This window comes from Triticum aestivum, chromosome 5B (genome assembly GCF_018294505.1).
Source record: "Triticum aestivum cultivar Chinese Spring chromosome 5B, IWGSC CS RefSeq v2.1, whole genome shotgun sequence".
Taxonomy (NCBI): Eukaryota; Viridiplantae; Streptophyta; class Magnoliopsida; order Poales; family Poaceae; genus Triticum; species Triticum aestivum.
The window spans coordinates 694,317,143-694,331,723 of record NC_057807.1 but is presented as its reverse complement, the minus strand read 5'-3'; the positions used below and the strand labels follow the sequence as shown (position 1 = coordinate 694,331,723).

Genomic DNA, 14,581 nt, shown 5'->3' with positions numbered 1-14,581 from the left:
GGGCCCCCAGTTGCAAGTTACCCATCGACTCGCTACTAGTGTGTGTGTGTGTGTGTGTGTTTTATTCGTGACTCCCAGTTGCAAGTTGCCCATCGACTCGCAACTAGGTGTGTGTGTGTGTGTGTGTGTTTGTGTGTGTTTTGTTGTGGGTCCCTAGTTGCATGTCAATAACTGACTTGCAACTAGGAGTGCGTGTATGTGCATGTCTTTCTGTCAAGGGGGTCCCCAGTTGCATGTCAAGTATCGACTCGCAACTAGGAGGGTGTGTGTTTTGTTGAGGACCCCGAGTTGCAAGTTGCCCATCGACTCGCAACTAGGGGTGTGTGTGTGTGTTTTTATTCGTGTCCCCTAGTTGCCAGTTGACCATCAACTCGTAACTAGGGGGAGGTGTGTGTGTGTGTGTGTGTGTGTGTGTGTGTCAAGGGCACCTAGTTGCAACCTACCCATCGACTCGCAACTAGGGTGTCTGTGTGTGTTTTATTCGTGACCCCAGTTGCAAGTTGCCCATCGACTCGCAACTAGAAGTGTGTGCATGTGCGTGTCTTTTTGTCAAGGGGCCCCCAGTTGCATCTCAACAATCGAGTCTCAACTAGGGGTGTGTGTGTGTTTGTTGAGGACCCCTAGTTGCAAGTTTCCCATCGACTTGCAACTAGGGATGTGTGTGTGTGTTTTGTATTTTATTCTTGGCCCCCAGTTGCAAGTTGACCATTGACTCGCAACTAGGGGGAGATGTGTGTGTGTGTGTGTGTTTCTGTTAAGGGGGTCCCCAGTTGCAAGTTGCCCATCGACTCGCAACTAGTGTGTGTGTGTGTGTGTGTGTGTGTGTGTGTGTGTGTTTATTCGTGGCCCCTAGTTGCAAGTTGACCATCAACTCGTAACTAGGGAGAGGTGTGTGTGCGTGTGTTGAGGGCCCCCAGTTACAAGTTACCCATCGACTCACTACTAGTGTGTGTGTGTGTGTGTGTGTGTTTTATTCGTGACCCCCAGTTGCAAGTTGCCCATCGACTCGCAACTAGGGGTGTGTGTGTGTTTGTGTGTGTGTTTTGTTGTGGGTCCCTAGTTGCATGTCAACAACTGACTTGCAACTGGGAGTGCGTGCATGTGCGTGTGTTTCTGTCAAGGGGGTCCCCAGTTGCATGTCAAGCATCGACTCGCAACTAGGGTGTGTGTGTTTTGTTGAGGACCCCTAGTTGCAAGTTGCCCAATGACTCGCAACTAGGGGGTGTGTCTGTGTGTTTATTCATGTCCCCTAGTTGCCAGTTGACCATCAACTCTTAACTAGGGGGAGAGGTGTGTGTGTGCGTGTGTCGAGGGCCCCCACTTGCAACCTACCCATCGACTCGAAACTAGGGTCTCTGTGTGTGTTTTATTCGTGACCCCCAGTTGCAAGTTGCCCCTTGACTCGCAACTAGAAGTGCATGCATGTGCGTGTCTTTTTGTCAAGGGGCCCCCAGTTGCATCTCAACAATCGAGTCTCAACTAGGGGTGTGTGTGTGTTTGTTGACGACCCCTAGTTGCAAGTTTCCCATCGACTTGCAACTAGGGATGTGTGCGTGTGTTTTGTTTTTTATTCTTGGCCCCCAGTTGCAAGTTGACCATCGACTCGCAACTAGGGGGAGATGTGTGTGTGTGTGTGTGTGTGTTTCTGTCAAGGGGGTCCCGAGTTGCAAGTTGCCCATCGACTCGCAACTAGTGTGTGTGTGTGTGTGTGTGTGTGTGTGTGTGTGTGTGTTTATTCTTAGCCCCTAGTTGCAAGTTGACCATCAACTCGCAACAAGGGAGAGGTGTGTGTGCGTGTGTCGAGGGTCCCCAGTTGCAAGTTATCCATCGACTCGCAACTATGGTGTGTGTGTGTGTGTGTTTATTCGTGGCCCCCAGTTGCAAGTTGACCATCAACTCGTAACTAGGGGATGTGTGTGTGCGTGTGTGTGTTGAGGGTCCCAAATGCGTGTCAGATAATCGACTTGCAACTAGAGAGAGAGAGAGAGAGAGAGAGAGAGAGAGAGAGAGAGAGAGAGAGAGAGAGAGAGTGTTTCTGTGAAAGAGGGGTCCTAAGTTGCATGTCAAGCATGGACTCGCAACTAGGTGTGTGTGTGTTTTATTGAGGACCCCAAGTTGCAAGTTGCCCATCGACTCGCAACTAGGGTGTGTGTGTCTGTGTGTGTGTTTTTTTATTCGTGGCCCCCAGTTGCAAGTTGACCATCAACTCGTAAATAGGGAGATGTGTGTGTGTGTGCGTGTGTCAAGGACCCCCAGTTGCAAGCTACCCATCGAGTCGCAACTAGTGTGTGTGTGTGTGTGTGTGTGTGTGTGTTTTATTCGTGACCCCCAGTTGCAAGTTGCCCATCGACTCGCAACTAGGGGTGTGTGTTTTGTTGTGGGTCCCTAGTTGCATGTTAATAACCGACTTGCAACTATAAGTGCGTGCATGTGCATGTCTTTCTGTTAAGGGGGGTCCCTTGTTGCATGTCAAGCATCGACTCGCAACTAGGGGGGTGTTGAGGACCCCCAGTTGCAAGTTGCCCATCGACTCGCAACAAGGGTGTGTCTGTGTTTTTTTTATTCATGGCCCCCAGTTGCTAGTTTGACCATCAACTCGCAACAAGGGAGAGGTGTGTGCGCGTGTGTCGAGGGTCCCCAGTTGCAAGTTACCCCATCGACTCGCAACTATGATGTGTGTGTGTGTGTGCGTGTGTCTGTGTGTGTGTTTTGTTGTGGGTCTCTAGTTGCATGTCAATAACCGACTCGCAGCTGGAAGTGTGTGCGTGTGTGTGTCTTTTTGTCAAGGGCCCCCCAGTTGCATCTCAACCACCGACTTCTAACAAGGGGGTGTATGTGTTTGTCGAGGACCCCTAGTTGCAAGTTGCCCATCAACTCGCAACTAGGGTTGTGTGTGTATGTGTTTTTTATTCGTGGCCCCTAGTTGCAAGTTGACCATCGACTTGCAACTAGGGGGAGGTGTGTGTGTGTGTGTGTGTGTGTGTGTGTGTGTGTTGAGGGTCCCCAATTGCGTGTGCAACTAGTTGGGGTGTCTCTCTGTGTGGTGTTTGTCTTTTTTGTCAAGGGGCCCCCAGTTGCATCTCAACCCCCGACTTGCAACTAGGGTGTGTGTGTTTTGTTGATGACCCCCAGTTGCAAGTTGCCCATCGACTCGCAACTAGGAGATGTGTGTATGTGTGTGTGTATTTTATTCGTGGCCCCTAGTTGCAAGTTAACCATCGACTCGCAACTAGGGGGAGATGCCCAATTGCATGTCGATAATCGACTTGCGACTAGAGGGGTGTGTGTGTGTTTCTTTGTGTGTGTGTGTTTTTTTGTCAAGGGGCCCCGAGTTGCATCTCAACCACCGACTTCTAACTAGGTGTGTGTGTGTGTTCTGTTGAGGACCCCAGTTGCAAGTTGCCTATTGATTTGCAAGTAGGGGGGTGGTTTTTTTTATTCGTGGCGCCCTGCTTGTAACTTGCAAGTTGACCATCGACTCGCAACTAGGGGGGGATGTGTTTGTGCATGTGTCGAGGGTCCCCAGTTGCAAGTTACCCATCGACTCGCAACTAGAGGATGTGTGTGTGTGTGTGTGTGTGTGTGTGTGTGTGTTTCTCATGTCCCTAGTTTTTGTGAGTCTACCATCGAGCCACAACCGAAGAGGAGGCGGAGAAGTTGCTAGTCGAGTATCGACTTGCAACTAGGGGGAGGGGGAGGGACAAAAATTGTTTTCTGTACGAATCCTTATTTTTTTTGCAAGTCAACCACTGAAATCGCAATTGAGAGGTGCCGGTGTCTGTGTGTGTTTGTTGAGGAACGATTTTTCAACTAGTTCCAAGTTGATGCTCGACTCACATTCTATTTACTACTATTTCCTTTTTTTGATAGTTTTTTTTCCTTTTTTAATGGAACAAAACAAATGATTTTTTACTTTGTTTTAATATAATAGCATTTTGTAAAAAAATATAGTCCCTAGTCTTTACTATGATCAATATTGTATAATAATTATTTTTATTAAAATATTTTTTTTGTATCAACTTTTCCTTACATGGTATGATCTCGTGTATGTTTTTTACACAAACAACCTCTTGTGTAGGAGCATAAAGGCCATTTTTTGAACTCAACTGTATTACTTTTTTAGGGTTTTTGTGGAAGATGTCCAACGTTTTGCAACGGATAACACCAGGTTGTGCGGCTCTGCTTCTATCTCTTTTTGGCTGGCACTGTTTGAATCGGTGGGAGAGAGAGCTGGGCAGAGACGGGGGCGAGCACATCGAAGACGATGGCCTGCGATGTCGCCGCCGACGAGCCACCAGCCATCCCGACCGTACTGGAGCTTCGCGCGCTCGACAAGGCCCCGGCCGTCTGCCCCGTCCAGGAGCCCCGCGCGCCCGACAAGTCCCCCGCCGTCTGCACCGTCCGGGAGCTCCGCGCAGGCGACGCACCGTCCGCCATGGGCAGGGCCCCCGATCTCTGCGCCGGCAACACTGAGCACGCGGCACGCGATAGAGTAAGACCAAGTCCACATCACGCTATCTCTATGCTGTTTTTTTTTCGTTTGTGTGCGGAGTTCCAGTTTGGTTCCGCTCCGTTCAACTCAGCGCCGCGATTTTTTGTTCTATAGAATGCGTCGGCTCGCACTGGTGAATTTTGTGTAGGTCACGTTGGAGTAGTGGGTTGGGCAGCAGGGGATGAGGATTTTGATTCATTGAGCCAGGAATCTCTATTTGATAGAAGTCTGTCTCTGCTAGAGAATTTGTACAGCAAGTCTGAATTTGTTAGATTCAGAGTACCATAGCATTTCTGAACTTCTATTAGAGTGTGGTTATGTGGCAAGGGGGGGGGGGGGGGGGTGAGTTTAGGTGTTTCTCCCTAGGAGGGGATTTTATGTTGGTGATCAAAGTGTTTGAACAGACTAGCCATTTCAGCACAAACACCAGCACCAAATCTTCCTGTATGTGCAGCTGTCCCAGTTGTCCTTGTTTTGATTGGCTTATTTAACAATGACAACCAAAACAAAAGATTAGGGACAGTGTGGGCCTGCGAGGGAAACGGGCTGCGGCGCTCCAACAACCAAAACAAATAACAAAAAAAAAACTGACAAGCAAAAAAGTGACAAGCAAAAGAGGCCCGTTATTGAGAGGGACAGTGCGGGCCTGAGAGGGAAACGGGCTGGGACAAGGAGAAGGACAATGCTGGCCAGAGGGAAACGGGCTGGGACAAGAAAAGGGGATGTCATGCATACGTCATGTGAATGAGACCATTTTATGTCTCATTCGAATGAGTTCCAGGCGCTCCCTTAAAAATAAGCAAATGTTTACATGACGAAAAAATGTTTTCCAAATATCTGGGTGTGCCATGGCACACCTGGCACACCCCCTGGGTACGCCACTGTCGGTGGGTATGATGTGCTCATGTCTAGTATACGCCATGCGATATAGCTTTCACCCATGCAGCCCGTTGTATGAGTAGTGGTACCACTTCATCGGTATGGCATTTTTAATTTTTGCTAGGTCGGTATGTACGTGATTTGTAGTATGGTTTTTATATGATATAAATGGGACATGTATTACCATGCCATAAAAAAAAGTCTCTCCGCTTCCGATCCAGTAGTTGGGTTTGCCACTCAGTTTGAGGAAACTTTGAAAGCAAGATTTTCAAAGCCTCATTGAAACGATCAGAAGAAGATTGGGACTGTGGCGCACCAGCTTTCTTTATGAAAGCGGTCATCTAATCCTCTCAGCCATACCAATTTTCCCCATCATAACTCTTGATCCACCACCTTGGGTCTTCAAAGGAATAGATAGAATTCAGGAGAAGGGCATTTATGTAGAAAAGGGGGGCATTGCCTTGTCGGATGGAAGGTGGTTTGTCGCCCTAAGCCACTAGGGGGTTTATGAATTATGAACCTAAAATACGTGAACTCGACTCGTCGCCTCAGATGGGCCTGAAATTGTGCACCTCAGATAATAGGGCTTGGAATGTGTTGGCTGCTCCTCTCAGCGATCAAGAGAGACAATTTTCATTGCCGCGAGCCAGGTCGATCCTCAACGACATGGTAGAAAGTATTTTTTTTTGGGCCGACAAATGGATGAATGGTGCAACACTTGAGGATGTGGCTCCCGATGTGTTCCTCCCCATCAGCTACTAAAACATTGACTGTTTATATTCATGCCCGAACATTAGGCCTGTTGGCCTCTAGCGCCGCGAGGCTCGAGTTGTACCAAGCACATGTAGCTTGACAAGCATAGTCGTCAACCTCCAGCGGCAAGGTACTGCAGCCCCACATAGACGCGACCACAACCATGTCCACGGCTTCTGCATTGTCGTTACCATCCACCATCTGCATCGCTTTTGCACTGGCGTCGCCATCCACCATCTCGTCATTGACATTCGACCATCTCGTCATTGACATTCAGATTGATGGTTGCCGGCGCTAGTTCTCCCACCGCATAGGCCGCCGGGGAACAAACGAGTGACTGATGCTTGGTACACCGAGCTTTCTTCCCGGGGTCGTCTGACTCACTCTCCTTCGTCTCTCGTAGGAAGATGTCGATTGGAAGCGCCGACACCAACATCAGGGACCATGCGCTGCCGCTCCGTCGTTGTCACTACGGATGTCACAGCTCGCCCCTCCTTGATGAGCTCAATGACGTCGGTGAACCGTGCACATATCTCCATCATCTTGCAAAACCCAGTGGTAGTCGCATGCGCACCCCAAGATCACGGTGGAGCCGGCCCACTGGGAAAAGGGTTGGACACCACGGTGGAGCCGGTCACGGTGGTACCCGGCTTACACTAGCTAGGTTACACTAGGTTAAGCGGAGTACGCGTGAAATAACACTCGGCTTAATTATGATAAAGTACTGGGTAACATGTATTTTTTCGGTAGTGCAGTAGTACCACCAATCATAGACCGGCAAAGCAAAATGTGATAAAAAGAGAAAAGTGAGAGAAATGGAACAAAAAAGAATCTAAAGGAAAAGCCATATCAGGAGTTTCGACGTTGCGTGCAATTGCAAACCAAATCCCTTAGCGATACGAAGTGAAGACGGGAAGCACTGTATTAATTAAGGATGATTAGATCGATGTTTGCGTGGCGAAGCCGGGCGTTTCACAGAGAGATCGTTTGCGTCCGCTTGACAGAGAGATCGTGCAGTGCATGGATCCAAACGAGCTGAATCCCAGCTTGCTCGCTCCCTCAACGCGCGGTCGTTCTACGCTTACGTTGCAGCGCCACAACCACCACATACACCTTACGGACCGTATATACACTAGATGCGTACGCTAGCAATCCGTATACGAACTGAAGACGCTCCTGAGTCCGAAGCACTCTAGTAGTGTATTGATCAAGGACGGCACGTACATAGCCCTGTGTCGCGATCCATCCATATATACCTACCTAGCTAGGGTTGCACACCTACGGACCTTCCATAGCTAGTTCCTTCTGATCGAGGCGACGAGAAGTACGTCCCCTAGCTAGCTCTGATCAAGCGAAGGCGATTCAATATGGCCGGCCATGACGAGCTCTTTCCCGTCGGCTCCACCTTCAGTCCCCAGGATCACGAGCTCATCAACCAGTTCCTCCGCCCGAGGATCGCCGGAGCAGACCGAGGCCGCTTCAGCAGCTTCATCCACGAAGACGACGTCTACTCCGCGCCACCCGGGGACCTCATCGAGAACCGTGCCCACGCGCCTGGCTCCGACAAGGACGACGGGAAAGGAGGCGTGTGGTACTTCTTCTCACCGGTCCGTCGTCACAAGACCAAAGGTGGCCGCAGCGGGAGGCGACAGCGCGTCGTCGACGACGACGAGGGTTACAACTGGCACTCCGAGAAGAGCCATCCCGTGCTAGACACTCAAGGTAAACGGGTCGGCCTCATCGACCATCTTTCCTTTGGGATCAAGAGGCCTGGAGCAGCCAGAACCAGGGTTGGGTGGTGCATGAAGGAGTACGGCCTCGACCACGAGGACGAACAAGACGGTGCGGCCGGAATGGTCCTATGCAAGATCTACGTCTCAACCCACAAGAGGGAGATTACCTACGCGTCGGTAATCAACGCCCCTGGTTCCAAGAAGAAGAGGAAGGCGGCCGCCGAGGTCCAACATCCGGAGGCTCCACGTCCCAAAACCCCACGCCGCCAAGAAATGACCATCCAACAACAAGATGCCGCCGGCGGGACGCTTCGGGAGTTCGAGCGTTCGTTCATGTCCGACCAAGACGACGAGACGTTGCCCCCCGGAGTAGTGGACGACGGCAGCGTGGATCCAGGCGGGTTTTTCACCGACATGCTTCCAGAATTAGGACCGACGCTCCAGGGAAATACTAAGGCGGCCGAGCATGGCAGCGACTGTACATTGGAGGAGTCCTTAGCCGGCGAACATGGCGACGTTCACCAAGGCGTCGAGACGGTGGAGGAGGATGACGGCAGCTTCCAATGCACATGGGAGGAGCTGTTCGGCGACGACATGGAAGTGGCATGCCCTGCCCCGCCGACGGCGTCGTTGCACGTGAGGACCGAGTGTCCGTGTGTGTGAAGGAAAGTGCGGAATTTGCACCCGAGTATGCGTGTATGTCTTGTTGATTGCACATTGTTGATGAACAAGCCATGCATATATGTGCAGCAGATTAAGTAATTGATATTCTTTTATCATATATTCATATTAGACTACGTAATGATTAGTGATACAATTCCTCTGTTCCTAAGCGTGAAATAAATACTTGACGAATCAAAAACAAAATCCTGTCTGATGAGATCGGTGCATGTACTTTGCTGCAAGAACACCTAGCTCTAAAGCATTATGTTCATCGAAAAGTGTAAGCATTCCTTTTTTCTGTGAACAGCCTAATCCCAGCCATTTCCATTAGTCCTCATAAAGGATATACATCTGCCCAGCATACAAAGGTATCGAGGAAATGAGAACGGGAAGAAATGGGTTTAAAGCACTAACAAGAAACCCACCGTGCATTGACGGCGTCAACGCATGCACTATGGTGCAAAAACCTGATGGCACCTAACCACTAGCCTAACAAGTTCAAAAGAGCCAACATCTAGCAATTCAGTAGCAAAATTACGCAAACTAACAATATATGACCGCTAAAACGCCCATGAAGGCAACAATGGAAGTTCGATGTAGCAGTGTGAACATCTTGAGCAGCAGCACAAATCATAATCAATAAATAACATTGTCTCAAAGCATCGCCACCCAATGTTTCAATGGCCTCAACTTTCCCATCTTTCTTAAGACTCGCCCATCTTTCTTCGTGACATATAATGTTCCATCCATTATCTTAGCCTGATCTTTCCGAACCCTAGCCTGCAAGCCAGCAGCATACAATGCGGGTGGTCCAATTGTTGGTCCGCTGACCACATCCCTACCACTCCGGTCTCCCGAGAATATTGATCCATCCTCCCTATTTGCGCTGGTAAAAGAACTTTATTCCAAAGGTATAGGGTTACAATCACGAGGCAGGAGGTCCTCAACACACGGTGGACCTCGACCCAGCCTTACAACAGTAGTACTCTCTGTACGACTATACATGGCCAAACGATCTACTACCCTATTCTGCATACGGCTAATTTTTGAGGGAATAAACTCTCTATCTACCATAAGAAGTCGAATCTCAGCGACCAAATGTCCATAGGCCTACCTAGATAAACTGTCGCCAGACAGGGCGGAGAGGGCGACAGAAGAATCCGACTGAACAATGACATGGAGATCACAATGCTGGATGACCAGAGCCATCCCTTGCATTAACGCATGCAACTCCGCTTCCAGAGCTTCATTTCAGTTAAAGATGCATCGGTACGCTGAGAAAATCACACTCCCATCATGTCTCCTTAGTACCATCCGTGCCGCTGCTGATCCATCAGATTGAAGAAAGGCTCCATCAATAGACAAGGCCACCTTACCCGGTGGTGGCTTCGGCCAGGGGTGGACTATGACCTCCTTTTGTGCGACAGTCGGCACCTCGCTCCGCATAGGAATCTTCCCTTTGATAATATCATCAATGGAGTATTTGGGGCATAGATCTAATGATTGCATATAACTTTGCAAATATAAAGTTGATGTAGCCACCGACGGAACTTCCTTTCCATGTACTAGATCTGACCGGAGAGACCAAATACGCCAAATCAGCATGATCACACACGCCCTCATATACTCATCACAATTTGCCAACACATTTAGAAGCCAGTCTTGCCCTGTATCCTGCAGCAGTTCATGGCGTGACAAGCTCCACACGATCCACATCTGTTGCCATAGTTGCTGAGCATGATCACATGTAACTAGGGCATGGAAAGAGGACTCCTTTTCCTTAGCGCATAGAGGGCAGGTATCACGTGTAGATATATGTCGATACTTTTTGCAGGCGTTTGTTGTTGACGCCCCCGATACCGCCTTCCACGCCGAGATCATCATCTTGAGGGGTACCTTGGTTGTCCATATGCACTGCTAGATCGGCCTGTCCCCAGAGGGCCTACTGCTTGTCGCGGGTGTCCTCCCCTGATCGACGCTAAGAGTTGCGAGCCTGTAGGCACTCCTGACAGAAAATTGTCCGCTCCTCTCCGGAAACCAGGCAATGAAGTCTTGGTCATTCCTTGGTGAGGTATGGATCTTAAGAATCTCCCGTACGTCCATGTCCCAAAAATGTTCTCGCAGCCTTTGTTCGTCCCAAGCACCGTGTACAGTTAAGAAATCCGCCACCCAATTAAGTCTGCAGTTGCACTTTGGTGTGATTGGCCGAAGATTATGACCCCTCGGAATCCAAGCATCTCTCCAAGTTCTAATCAGTGTCCCGTCCCCCACCCGCCAAATGATGCCTTTCTTCACCTACTCAAGACCATGTACAATCCCCTTCCAAACTGCAGACGAGCTGGTCGGAAACACTGTATCCAACAAATTACCATGGGGGTAATATTTTGCTCTAAGAAGTCGTGCACACAGGATATTTGGGCAATCCAACAGACGCCATGCCTGCTTAGCAAGCAGGGCGTGATTGAAAGCTCTCATGTCATGGAAGCCCATGCCCCCCATAGACTTTGGAACCACCATCTTCTTCCAACTAAGCCAGGCCATCTCCCTCTTACCATTCTCCACCCCCCACCAGTACTGCCTCATCATCCTTGTCAAGTCATCGCAAACTGACGCAGCCAACCTGAAGATACTCATAACATATGTAGGGATGGCATGTGCAACAGACTTAATCAAGATTTCCTTGTTCCCCAAAGATACAAACTGTTCACTCCAATCTATCAACCTTGCTCTCAATCTTTCCTTAAGTGTTTCGAATTGTCCTTTGTGAACTCTTCCTTCTGGCACCGGTAAGCCCAGGTATTTGGGATCAAATACTTGCTGGGAAACTTTCAAAATGCCTTTTACCTTATCCGCCACCACCGCATTGTAGTTGTCAGAGAAGAGGATGGAACACTTTTCGGGATTTATAAGTTGACCCGTCGCTGAAATGTAAGTGACAACAAACCGTTGACAATGCTAGCTTGCTGGCTCGAAGCCTCAAAGAACAATAATGTATCATCCGCAAATAGTAAGTGAGATATCACCGGAGCACCTCGACAAATGGTCACTCCCCTTAATTCACCACTCTCAACAGAGCTGGTAATCAGAGCAGACAAGGCGTCAGCGACAAAAAGAAATAGAAATGAGGACAGCGGATCACCTTGTCGAAGCCCTCTTGACGGGGAGAAAACCTCAAGCAACTTTCCATTGAATTTCATAGAATATGTGACCGATTTTACACAAGCCATCATCCACTTGATCCACGTTGCAGAGAAACCCCATCTGCCTAAGGCCTTCTCTAGGAAGTCCCAATCCACCCGGTCATAAGCCTCAGACAAGTCCAACCTGTATGCACACGCAACTGGATTATTATTCTTGAGAGTCTGAATATGATTGATACACTCAAAAGCTATGATCGAGTTATCCGAGATAAGCCAGCCGGGTATAAAAGCACTTTGGTTTTCTGAAATTAGTTCCGCCAACAAAGGACGTAGCCGGTTCACCAAGCACTTAGACCCAATCTTGTAGATCACGTTACACAAACTTATTGGACTAAAATCCTTGAGCTCCTTATGAAACCGAACCTTCGTAATTAGTACAATAGCTGTATCATTCACACCCTCCGGCATGACTCCTGTATCAAAAAATTCCATAACTGCCGCTGTAATCTCCCCCTTCATAACAGCCCAATTCCGCTGATAGAACCGAGCAAGAAACCCATCCGTACTTGGTGCTTTTAGCGGTCCAATTTGGAACAGCGCATCGGACACCTCTTCCACAGTGAACGGCCTACACAAAGTTGTGTTCATCTCTTGTGTAACTTTTGGTGTTATCCTCTCCAGGACCGCCTCCGGGGAGAGGGTCGGGTCCTTTGTGAACACCTCCTTAAAGTATGAGGTGGCCATCAACTCCATCTCAGAGGGGGACGAGCACCACGTCCCATCAGTACGTCTCAGACGCTGAATATAATTGCGACGCGCGCGCTACACAGCCCGCCGATGGAGGTACATAGTGTTCCTCTCACCTTCCTTGAGCCATGTGATTCGTGAACGCTGCAGCCACAACATCTCTTTACGGTACAATAACTCGTCCAGTTGATACATCTTCTGTCTTATGGCTGCCCTATCCGCATCTTGAAGCTGCAAGTCAGCTAGTTCAGTGTGCAACTTTTCAATCTCGGTCATGACATGGCCGAAATTTGCCTTGCTCCATGCTCGCAGCCGCTGCATCATCTCCTTCAGGGCATCACGAACTGACCCCAGATGCCCATTTGGTTTACTTTTGCCCCAGCTTTCAGCAATCACTGCCTCCCTATATCTTGAACTGGTGAGAGAGACCATGGCAAGGAAGGCCAGCAAGGTCCGAGTGGTGGACCGGTGGTGTCGTCGTGGCAGCATCGCGTGCTAGTTCCATTCGAAAACTCGTATCAAGCAGCCTAGTGTAGTGCTAATCGGACTTTTTTTTGTTACAACAACCACAAAAGTTATATCTACCTTGTACTCTAATTAAATATAATGAATACTCTCTTGCTTGAAATAAAAACTACATCATGTATTTAGCCAAATTATCTTTAAGCTACTTCAGGAAACTATTAAGCTACCCATGTACTACAAAACTAATAAACTTAATAGATATCATCAAAAAAAGAAAAAAATATTTAGTAGAAGTTTAAGCTCTAATGACCATTTAGGGTGGAATCAAACATTGCATAAAAATTAGTTTATCTCTTTTGTTTGGCAGTTGATTATTTAAGGTTTGACAATACACTCCTTGTACCGATGAAATTTGACCGAGTACCTTTGGCCTCCCAGGAGCCATTCGAAGGATTGGAAGGTGCAAAAAGAATTCATGGGTTTTCTTTGGCATTGAGACGCATCATTAAGCCCCGGCATTACGGGAGCATTTGTTGCTCCGAAATTAGCAACACTATAATAATCATCAATAATGTCTTCTATCGTGCCCCCCCCCCCTAATTCCATTGATGAAGGAAATGTTATGCTTGCAAGGTTTTCCTGATACTTGGAATTCTCTACATATGCATGTCCTCACATCTAGATCCACAAATTGTCGCTCGCCATCGTCACCGCCTAACTCACTATGCTTTCATGTGGTCAATCCTCTCATATTCTAAAAAGACGAGGCACAAGAGCACACTGCACGATTGACCCGTACGCTCAAGAAACTTTGGCAGCTGATTAGAGTCTGTCATACACGCAAATTGGGGAAGAGATAGCACCAACATTTGAATAAAAAATGCTTGCTCTATTCCGGATGGACGTACACAGCCGGTTACTATGGTGGAATCGTTTTGGCTGCCAAAATTTGTTAAGATCGATTGAGCCGGCTCTTGGGGTTGCTTTGCTTTTCATTGATGCGAGCCATATGCATTGGACGAGATGATTTTATCTTTCCATTCAAGTTTTGAGGGAGGAATACGTGTACAACAGATCAATGCCAGTGTACACAAGACACCATCGCCCGTCGAGCTGGCATCCACTTGGACACATTGCCTGCCTGCTACCTTTTCCTCCAATAGGGACCGTATTTTGTCTTCTGCCACAACACTCCTTATTACATGCGTGTGCTCTAGCTCACAGCCACAGCATCACGCTCCCTATAAATCCATGGCTCCGACTCCTTGTGCATATTGTGCGCCCTGATCTCTTCCCACAGCCCCAACGCCATCTCTCTTCCCACGTCTCTCAATCCTGCCCCGATCCAAGGGCCGCTGCTGCACATGGTGACAGCAGTGGCCACACTAGTCCTGGCCACAGCTGTGCCAGCGGCCAGCATGCTGTTCGTTGATGAAGACCTCGACTCCGGAGGCAGCGGCAGAGCTAGACAAGATTTTCAAGAGGAGGAGGGGGGGATAAAAATATGTATTTTGGGGGAGGGGAGTGGGGCAAAGGTTATATTTCCTCTAAACTAAGCAGTCCCCCAAAAATTCCTACCCGGCTTTTATAAAAGCTAGGGCAAGGGGGGGAGGGCGCATGGCCCTGCAGCAACGTACATAGCTCCGTCATTGCTTGGAGGAGACATTGTGGGACCTGTATGAGTGCTGGTGCAGCATTCACGAGGTGTC

At 48.8% G+C, this 14,581-nt stretch overlaps 1 pseudogene; it reads left to right on the top strand.

Moving 5' to 3' along the window:
- Positions 1 to 4,291: 4,291 nt before the first annotated feature.
- LOC123117742 (uncharacterized) lies at positions 4,292 to 8,526 on the top strand (annotated as a pseudogene).
- The last annotated feature ends 6,055 nt before the right edge of the window (positions 8,527 to 14,581 follow it).